The 10,598-nt window shown below is 40.5% G+C and overlaps 1 non-coding gene across 1 annotated transcript; it reads right to left on the reverse strand.

Moving 5' to 3' along the window:
- Positions 1 to 9,905: 9,905 nt before the first annotated feature.
- Positions 9,906 to 10,037, reverse strand: LOC114631905. Its single transcript, XR_003713024.1, has one exon. It is a non-coding gene; the product is annotated as a small nucleolar RNA SNORA17 (small nucleolar RNA).
- Between the last annotated feature and the right edge of the window lie 561 nt (positions 10,038 to 10,598).

Consider the following 10,598-nt stretch of genomic DNA (forward strand, 5'->3'; position numbering starts at 1 on the left):
AAAGAAATGTAAAAATGGGCAGAAAATTGTTCTTTGTAGGTTTCCCATTCAACAAAAGTTGGAAGAGTTTTCAATCATTGTGTTAAAAAGAATGGATGGATGGATGGATGGATGGATGGATGGATGGATGGGAGAGGGAGGAGGAAGAGAGGGATGAAGGGAGGGAGGAAATGAAGGGAAGAGAGGGAGGAAGCAAAGGAAGGAAGGAAGGAAGGGAGGGAGGGAGGGAGGGAGGGAGGGAGGGAGGGAGGAAGGAAGGAAGGAAGGAAGGTTGGTTGGATTTAGTGACTGAGATTGTGGTGATTCCTCGTGATAAAGGTATAAAAATTAATAACTAAGAATCAAATATCCCTGTAACACTGGGCATTTCATCCTCTTGCTGTGGAAGAGAAATCTTTACAGACCAACCACTGAGAGGGGAAAGATGGGCTCAGCTGGGAAACTGTGAAGGTTTAGTTCAATGGAATCTTGGGAGACAGGTGATGGGTATCTAACAGTGTTTGAGTGTGCCATACTGAAAGAGATTATTTCAAATACAGTTTTAGCATTTAGGAAGCTAGAGCTAGAATCAATGGTTGGAAAGTCATAGAGGGGAATATTCCATCTATTAGTTATAACACTTGAACACACATGTCGTCCATTCAGTAGGGGAACTGACTGCACTGGGACAGCCTTTCTTATCACTGTCACAATTAATCAGAAAATCCATGTTGTCAGTGAAACTATGCAGGAGATTTTCCTCTGGGTAAGAGGTTGAACCACATGATGGTCTGCTTCCCCTAGACCTAATTCCCCAGCCCCAGTAATATCATTCTCATTATGAAAAAAAAATGTATGAGTACATACATACTTAGATAATGATAAAGTCCATAAATACTTAGATAATGAGCAGTGTGAGCGAATAGGAGGGGAATGCAATTAAGTAAGCGTGACATTTAATAAAACCAACCTGCTTTGTGTTAGTCATCAGCCAGGGGTTCTTGTTATATTATTTAGCACAAAGAAACAACCTTTCTTTTTAAATATGATTCAGTAGAGAACATAAAACAAAAGGAACCAGAGAGTACAACAGTAGCCACAGGGGAAATTGAGAGGAAGAAAGAGTAGATGCACAGGATTAATTAAATTACTAATACAACTGCCTTGGGGGGGGGGATAGCTTAGCACAGCCAAAGAACAAACAATCATTCATCAATAATTTCATTTAATTAATCATTCCAGAAGTTTAAGAGATTGGCCCTCTGGAGCCAGACATAACTATATTTATAGATGGGTCCCATCACTTCTAATTTTGTGCCTGTTTCCAATAGCAATAACATTCTAAGCCCAGGTTTTCTTTTAAGACAGTAAAAATAAATCATCATAATAAATCATTGCATTGCTATCAAGATTGTTTTAGGCAATTAGCATCCAGGTTTCAGAAGAAAGCCCAGCACAGAGAAGAATCGTCAAACAGATGCTACCACAGGAGCGTTGGTATTACATCATCACCATAGCTAGGTAGCCACAGGAAAGGTGATTTAATTTAAAAGGTGACCTAAGAATGGAATCTTAAGGAAGAGAGCTGGGACATAGTAAGAAGCAAACACCCAGGCAGGCAGCAGGCATGTTCTCGGGATGACTATTTACATGTAGTTTGAGGCATGATAAAATTTAGTTGTTAATCATGACTAGCTCCATCAAAGCTAAATGGATAAAATTCTACTTTCCCATTGATCAGATTTTTGAGAGATACTTTGGCATTATTGTTTACCCTGTCCTGAATGCCCCATATTTACCCAGTCACCCAATGGTTTCAGCTAGGCATTAAACTGTTGTTCATGTTTACCGCTTGTCCATCACCGCCATTACTGCCATGAGTATGTCTCAGAAGTACGTATCTTCACCTACGTGCCATTTTTATGGAAATTATCTATGCTAAAAATAAATCTAAAACTTTTAGATTGCAATTGAGGGCTATTTTTAGATAGTCTTGCCCTAAGCTGAGCTAACCAGACAGCATCTCCTTACTTCAGAAAGACGCTCTTCTCTTTTGTTAGAGCATCTCCTTTAGATATTTTATGATTCATGGTTCTTTCTCCGTCACTCTGAGTTATATTCACAGCCTTTATACAAAAAAAAAATCCTCCTATTTCCAATGTTACAGCATGGTGTGATCTATCTCAAGATATTCCTGTTTTGAATCATAATATGGAGACAGGAATGCCATAATGCCTTAGTAGGCACTTATTATACAGGCTATATTATACAGGGAACTGAAGACCTTTAGAATCATATTACTAAAGAATTCAAAATTGTGACCAGTCGTCAGCTGACAATGGAGAAGAGAAATCATTGCTGTAATTTACGTTTAGAAACAATCCCAACTGGCAGAGAAGAAACAGACATGAAAACAAGACACAACCTGGATGGTAGAAATACAAGCAGGATTCATTTTAATACGGAAGAATCCATTAACTTTTTTTTTTTTTTACCAAGTCCAGCAAAACTGCAACATAGCTCCTGCCCCTGGAGCATTACCAGGCTGTTGATTCTATGATCCCCACATGTGCTGATGGTTGCTGTTGCCCTAAAACTATACTTCTTCCCCCATGACGCAGAGCTAACCACACCATAGTCATTGAAACGGATGTTGTTTTCAGGAATGAGGAATGGAGACAGTCACGAGGCTGTGGAGAACATGAACACACCTTCTGCTTGGCCTTTAGGGCCACAAGAAAGGATCTAGACAACATAACTACAAGGGTCACAAAAGCCTACATGGTCCTTTGTAGAAATAGTTCATTGCCAGACTTGGCCTTGAATGTGGAACCCTGAAGAGTTGCATGTACCCTCTGGTCCAATGACTGCTGCGTTAATTACCAGGGTGAACTTGGGGACATCAAGGATAGGGAGATAAAGTGGTCTCAGGAAGAAAAGGGTATGGATAGAAAACAAGAAATTATATGTGATTTAGTAATAAATAGTATTGGAAGGAGAGTACATGAGGCTACGGAATGGCTAGGGTAAGGAAATGAAGATTAGAGAATTAAAATATGATACAGAAGCATATAAAAAGTTAGTACTATGGTTTTTGTTTTCTTTTACTTTGTTTTATTTTAGCAGATTGACGAATTGGGGATGACAATGCCTGAAAAATATTAGAAACGGCTGTTTTACTTACATAAGTTCAAAATTTTGTAAGGAGTCACTTTAATTTTTAGTACTCTGCTATCTTTCTATATTTACATGAGAATAGTTACTAAAGACTGCGGTCTACTATATCAGAAAACCACAGGAGCTGTGCCCAGATGCCTGTGAAGAACAGGCTGTGTAAACCTATAAGGAAATGTGCTTTGGCTTTGTGTTTAGTTCTGCTTTAAGGAAACGGGGGTTGGGACTATTGATTCCCGGGACTCAGAGTTTATGTAAACCTAAGAATTTTTGATGATTGTTAACAATGATGAAAGCATTGATGATGTAGCTTCAGTAAATAAAAGACTGGGTCCAGGCTCTCTCTGGTTAGTAAGCTATTGAGCTAAGATTAAAGAACACTGAGAATCATCAGGGACTAGAGAGACTACCTGAACTAGCAGCTTGCGTGTACTACTGACTCCGAGCCATTACAGAATCAGCACCATTCCCGTCTTTCTAGGGACCCTCTTCACACTGAGGCTGAACCTCAGCATTTTTTTTTTAAGACGAAGAAGAAATGCTTTTATAGTAAGGAAAATAGAATGTAAGACAGTTCAGCAGGTAAAAGCATTTGCCATTCAAGCCTGGTGATATGAGTTTGATCCCTGGAACTCATGTAAAGGTAGAAGGAGAGAACTGACTGTCTTCATGTTTTTCTCTAATCTGTACATGTGTGACATGGCGTGTACAAAGCCTCACACATATGACAATAATAAATATGTAAATACAGAAGTAAGTATAAAGTAAGCTGTTACATTTGTCAAAGTATTTAAAGCAATGATTGGTCCTGTGGCTACGAATGGTGTCCACATAAATCAGTCAGCATTTCTTCCCATCGCACACTGAGACACTATCGATCACTGCAGCTTCACAAGTTGTCTGACTCAATTTGCTGCTGTTGGGTGCCTTGTGTCAATGCCTTGTTCACAAGGAACTGGTTAATTTTCTCAGTGAACTCTGTGTCCTTGATGCATCTGAAGTTCTAAATTGCAAAAGAGCTTGTGAGACAGACAAGAAGTAGCTCTCAAATCTCTTGACAGACTTGGGATGAGTTTCAGAGGGGGCCACCGTAGCATAGGCAACCATGACCCCCTTTGAATATTGACATAAGAATTGATTTTTCTCAGACAATGGCACCAAGAAGAGACCAAGGGAATTAGGCAGGCAAGAAGTGGGAATCTTTTTTGTGCATACAAATTCAGTTATTAGGGAGATCAAAATATATACTTGTTCAAAAAATTAAACAATAAAAATAATATTTATAAAATTCTAAAGTCTGGTTGTCTCAGACCTAGCCTTATATCCTGAGAATCCTCTGTAGCATCAGGTGTACTTTGCAAAGAACAATGAGGAATCAATTTATTTCTGCTTGCTTCTAAATATATTTTTCTCAATTAGCACAGAACTGTATATATTCATAAGACACAGTATGTTATTCCAATACATGCACTTTTTATCTAATGACCAAATTAGAGTATGCAGTCTACTCAAACCTCAAAGATTTGTCATTTCTTTTTGGTAAGAATATTAAAATTTTCACTTATAGCTGATTGGAAATAGAAAACAAAATATGATCCTATTAGCTATAGTCACTCTAATTATGACTTCCTTGTGTGTTGGAAATATAAAACTAAATTACTAAATGACATCATCATATCAATATTGATATTAGTGAAAACACTAAAATATTTTCAGTCACCTTCTGCATTTATCTTGTAGACTGGAAACAAACAGCTCTTAGCTTCTACCACTTGAGGACCATACTCCCAACATCACTGATCTCTGATCTTAATAATACTGCTCAGTGCCTCTTTCATAAATAAACAATAATCTATATCATGAGATATATATATACATATACATATACGTATACGTATATGTATACGTATACATATATATATATATATATATATATATATATATATATATATATATCTGCTTTATACTAAGAGGCCAAGAAACTTTGGCAGGCAGAAAGAATACTACTTTGTGTTACATAAAGCTAATTCTTAGAAACGAATGGGAAATGAGACATTTGTTCATAAAATTTCGATAGTTGGCATGTACAGTTTTAAAAAACAGGCAAAAATTAAAAGGACCTAGGCTCCCTGCACATATGTAGCAGATGGGCAGCTTGGTCTTCATATGGGTCCCCCAACAACTGGAGCTGGGACTCTCCCTGAATTTGTTTCCTGCCTGTGGATTCTGTCCTCCTAACTGGGCCATCTTGTCTAGCCTCAGTGGAAAAGGATGTGTCTAGCTCTGCTATGACTTGATGTGTCAGGTTCTGAGGAAATCCAGGGGGTTCCCCCTTCTCAGAGGAGAAGGGAAGGATACAATGGGGAGAGAGTTATGTGAGGGGGGACTGGGAAAAGGAGGAGGCTGATATTAGAATGTAAAATAAATTAATCAATGAATGGAAAAATCAAAGAGTGTATAACTACAAACATACAAACCATTTTTGCCTAATTTTCAGTGCTACGTCCTAAATGAACATACTAGCAATCCTTGGACATCACAGATCAAAATGGCTACTCACCTCATACGACAAGTCACGCATGACTTACGACCTCCCAGAAACCTAACCAAAGCACTGTTGATGGAAAACCTCGTCTTTCAAACAGTCAGTGAATGAATGGTGTGCATATTATATGTCCTCTGTGTAAACACAAAACCAGATAGACAAACTGCTCCTGGGAGACTACTGTCAAGCAACTCTTCAAACAGAACAGAAAAGAGTATGAGCCCATTGCCACAGCAGCAAGAAGTAGATAAAATTATTACACTATTACAGTGATACTATTGGTAATCGTGACCCTGGTTCAATATCATTGTGCTGGTTATTACCATGGTACAATGTTACTATGGCTAATCATCATGTAACACACTGTTGTAATTGGCTATCCATTATCATGGTACAGTATTATGATGGTCAGTCATTACCACTGTCTGGTGTTGCTACAGCCAGACATAACCATAGCACAGTGTTACTATGTCTAATAAAGACCATGGAAGAGTGTTACTATGTATGTATCATTACTATGATACATTGTCACTATGGCAATTACTACTATGTTTCAGGGTTACTATGACTAATCACTATGATGTAATAAATAGCCTTATGGAAACATTACTATAGTACAGTGTCACCATGAATAAATATTACTATGGTACATTGTACTATGGTAAAGTCATCACTAGGGTTTGGTTTCAGTTTGGTAATGTATTGTCAGTAATCATTACTGTGGTTCAGTAGCACTATGACAATCATTTCCATGGTAGAGTGTTACTATGGAAATTATTGCTATAACACAGTGTCACTGTGGCTAATCATTGTTATAGTACAGTGTTACTATGGCTGACAACTGTCATAGTACAATATTACTAGAGATAATCCCTACTGGATGGCTGTGTCACTATGGCTCATCATTACTAAGTACAGTGTTACTATGGCAACTATTACTATGGTACAATATTGCTATGGTAATCATTACCTTGGAACAGTGCTATTTTGTATGCCATTACTGTGATATGGTATTATTAGTGCTATTACTGTGGTTTTACAATGGATAACTATATGCAGTTGTGATTTATCATTTCATCTTTATGTGTGTTTATATTCCTTCAAGAGGCCTATAGCACCATGTATTGTTATCTCTCTATGCATAAATTGTGATATAATATAGATTAGTTATATTTTTGGTACATGAATTGTTGTAGGAAATGTTAGATATTTATCTGTCTGCATTTTAAATATTCAGTATTGTCTTAGTTAGGGTTTTACTGCTGCGAACAGACACCATGACCAAGGCAACTCTTATAAGGACAACATTTAATTGGGGATGGCTTACTGTTTCAGAGGTTCAGTCTACTATCTTCAAGGTGGGGCCATGGCAGCATCCAGGCAGACATGGTGCAGAAAGAGCTGAGAGTTCTACATCTTGATCTGAAGGCCTCTAGAAGAAGACTGACTCCCACCTGGCTAGGATGAGGAACTCCAAGCATATAGTGACATACTTCCTCCAACAAGGCCACCCCTACCAAGAAGACCACACCACCTAATTATGCCACTCCTTGGGCCAGGCATATTCAAACCACCACAAGCATATAATGTGTTTATACTCCTAGCTCACCTGCTAGATATTTCAGTCTTTAAAAAAAAATCTCCAAAATCCACTTATTAAGTGACAATAATTATTTAAGTGATATTGTTTAACTATACATGCCTGAGTTGAAGATCAAGAACAATTGTATTTGGGTGAATTAGGTTACAAAAAAACAAAAATGAAAATTCAGAAAAATACTTTATAAGGAAAAAATGTAACTAATACATCTGTCCTACTCAGTATCATTCTTTGGCACACGGTACAGTATAAACTCTGATGTGTCTGGAACCGGTGGCTAAGCCACTGACCAGCACCTCATGACATCCAGAAAATGAGTCAGTGTAAGATACAGTGTGGTTTCTACTGAGCGTCATTTCATACGATGGTATGACAAAGTGAGTCAAAGATTGCCTGTAAGCTTACATAACACACTTCCACACATGCACACAATCTGCACATACCCCCTTTCTGGAGAACAAGCTACTTCTAATGAGAATGCCTCAGAGTCAGTTGCAGTTAACATATAACCTCTGAAGATGAGCCTTAGGCTGGGGCTGTGTCTTTAATTATCTGTATAGCCCCAGCAAAAAAAGCTTGGCCATGCTAACCACAAACAAAGCGATGAAAACAACTGTCGTTTTTCTTTAATGATATAGAGGGCAAGACAAAATGAAAAGTGTTTTGTTTAAATATAAGGAAACAAACAAAATTAACCCACCAATTTACCAGGATGTATAGAAAAGAGAACAACACGAATGTCATTCTGATCGCATCTCAGAGATCTGGTCTTGTAATACCAGTTTTAGTCACTGTACATATTTTTCAACTTTTTATTCGTTCTTTAGGAATTTTGGATCATGCATCCCAATCCCACTCATGCCCCCTCCCCTTGTACCCACCCTCCACCCTATAACCTCCTTCCCAACAGAGAAAAAAAATCTCAATTGTAGAAGCTGTAGTGTGTCACAGTGTGTCCCACAGTGTGCCTACCCTTTTGTCCACACTTCTTTGCTTGCATTGAAATGGTCATTTTAATGACTCATTTGTCTGGTTTAAGGCCTCAGGACTCTGCTACACTATCAGTACTGGAACCTCACAGGGACTCCTCTCTGCTATCCTGTTGTTGCCCTGTGTCATGGAGATCTTGTAGTTTTGGATCTCTAGGACTGGCCCCTTAATGCACTTTAGCAGTTCATCAATGAGGTAGATGTTGAAGTGGACCAACTCAAAGCCCTGGATCTGGGCCTGAGAGGTATCTGAGCTGGTCAACCCACCAGCTGTTCCATTATCAAGCCCTCTGACCAGCTCACTCAGGCCCTGCCAACAGGGCCAGCTACCCTGCTGTGCAGGGAAGGTACAGGGCCTGTTCTCCAAAGTGTTGCAGCTGGTGACAGATATGGCCAATTCTCCCACTCTCATGACCCCAGAGCCAGCTCTCTTGCCTGCCATAGATGGCAAGGGATGAGAGAGGTCATGAGAGCATCTGTCCATCATCTTTGACACTGCCCAGTAGACAAGAAGCAGGGCCTATTCTCTCACACTCAAACCTTCAGGGTGCAACCTCCACACACAATACAAGCTCTACTGTTCTCCCCGAGTGAGATGTGATGCCTGCTCTCCCAAGTGCTTGAGCTGGTGAGGAGCAGGATAAGACCCAAGGTGGTGAAGGGCAAGAAGGGTGGATGGTATCTCTCCCTCATCCATGCCATAGCACGAGATGAGTGGTACAGCCTGGTCTCCCACACTCTCATCCTCGGGGACTAGCTCATCTACAACTCCTGCAATGTGCTGGTCACTCTCTCAAGTACTGCAGTTGGCTACTGTGGGGTCAGCTCTTCTGCTTTCATGCCTTCAGGGCCAGCTCTCCCACAATGCCCAGGTGAGGAGTGGGGTCAGTTCTTCACAGCCTTTAGACATTAACATGTCCCCAGGTGGCAAACTAGATTAGGAATACCTGCCTAGCCTTCAGTGGTAACAGATACCTGCTGCTGCAAGTCTATTAACCCAGACATGGGCCCTGGTGGCAGCACAGGCCAGGACCCCACCATGATCCCAGGTGGCATGACTGGCTTCTTACATCAGACTGTTCTTCACTACCGACAAGTCTCCAGTTCTGTCTCTCTTCATTGTACTCACATCCTTCTGATTCTTTCTCTTCAATTTCTCTATCACTTACTTGTTCTTCTTAGTGGTCCCCAAGGTTTCTGAGTGTCTGAGATCATCTCAGGAGTTGTCTCCAGAGTGCCATGCCCCACTCATGCATTATGTCACCAGACTGGGGTCACCACAGACATAGTCTCCTCTGCCGTAGGACTGTTTGATGCCCTACTGATGGTCATCTTGGGCTAGCTCCCTATCCAGGACCCATGGCACTGGTCTAGTGGTCATCTCGGGCTTGCTTCTCACTAGGCCTGTCCATGTGGCCCCATGTGTGGGTCATCTATCTTGGGGTCACTCCCACCCCAAGTCTTCACAGGATTTTTCTAGTCTTTGGCTTGCTCCTAGTCCTGCGATCCATCAGGGCCTACCTACGCAGTGCCAGACTGGTGGTCACTTCAGGATAACTCCCTGTTCGAGCCCCCTGGCACTGGGCTGGTGGTCATCTCAGGCTCGTATTTTTCAGGGAGTGTTAGGCTACCAAGCATTCAGATGTTCTTACGTGAGAACGCTGAGCATAGACGTAGCCTCTCTCCTCTCTGCCACCTACTGGCACACATGTGACATAGCAGCCACACCTGCAATGCCTCTAGGAACAGGAGTCATTGTGTATTTTAATTCTAAGTAACGTAACATAACATTTTATACCACAGTTTCATGGTTATAGTTCCTCCAAGTAATACAGCTAACATTTAGGGGCATTGTTTTACTACGGAATACGGACTCCACAGTTCACTAGACCTAACCGTCACAGTGTGGACTTGGGTTGCCTGCCAGCCAAACCCTGTAGTTATAAGGTGAGAACTCTTTCATTACTAATTGTGGTTGGTTGCTGGATAATTTTGATAAGCAAGTGAATTACAAAAGGTGTGCTTCATGGTGCCAAATTCCTGAAAACATATCCAGAGGTGGTAATTAGAAGGAAAGCTAGCCAGAAAGGCCATTAGGCCTTTGCAAATAATTATCAGCTCTCCTTTGGAATCCATTCATATCTGGGCACTGCCTCTCCTTGCATTTTGAAGAGTAGTTACTATGCTGGACCCGTTGCTAGGTGAGTTTAGACCCAATTGCAGTTTTCTCTTAACTCCCTGTTACAAGGACTGTTAATTTTGGTTCCCAGAGATTTCCCTCCTTTAGAAGCACAACAGTCTAGTGTGGTCC

Source organism: Grammomys surdaster, unplaced genomic scaffold (assembly GCF_004785775.1).
Source record: "Grammomys surdaster isolate TR1022 unplaced genomic scaffold, NIH_TR_1.0 367, whole genome shotgun sequence".
In the NCBI taxonomy this organism is placed as follows: domain Eukaryota; kingdom Metazoa; phylum Chordata; class Mammalia; order Rodentia; family Muridae; genus Grammomys; species Grammomys surdaster.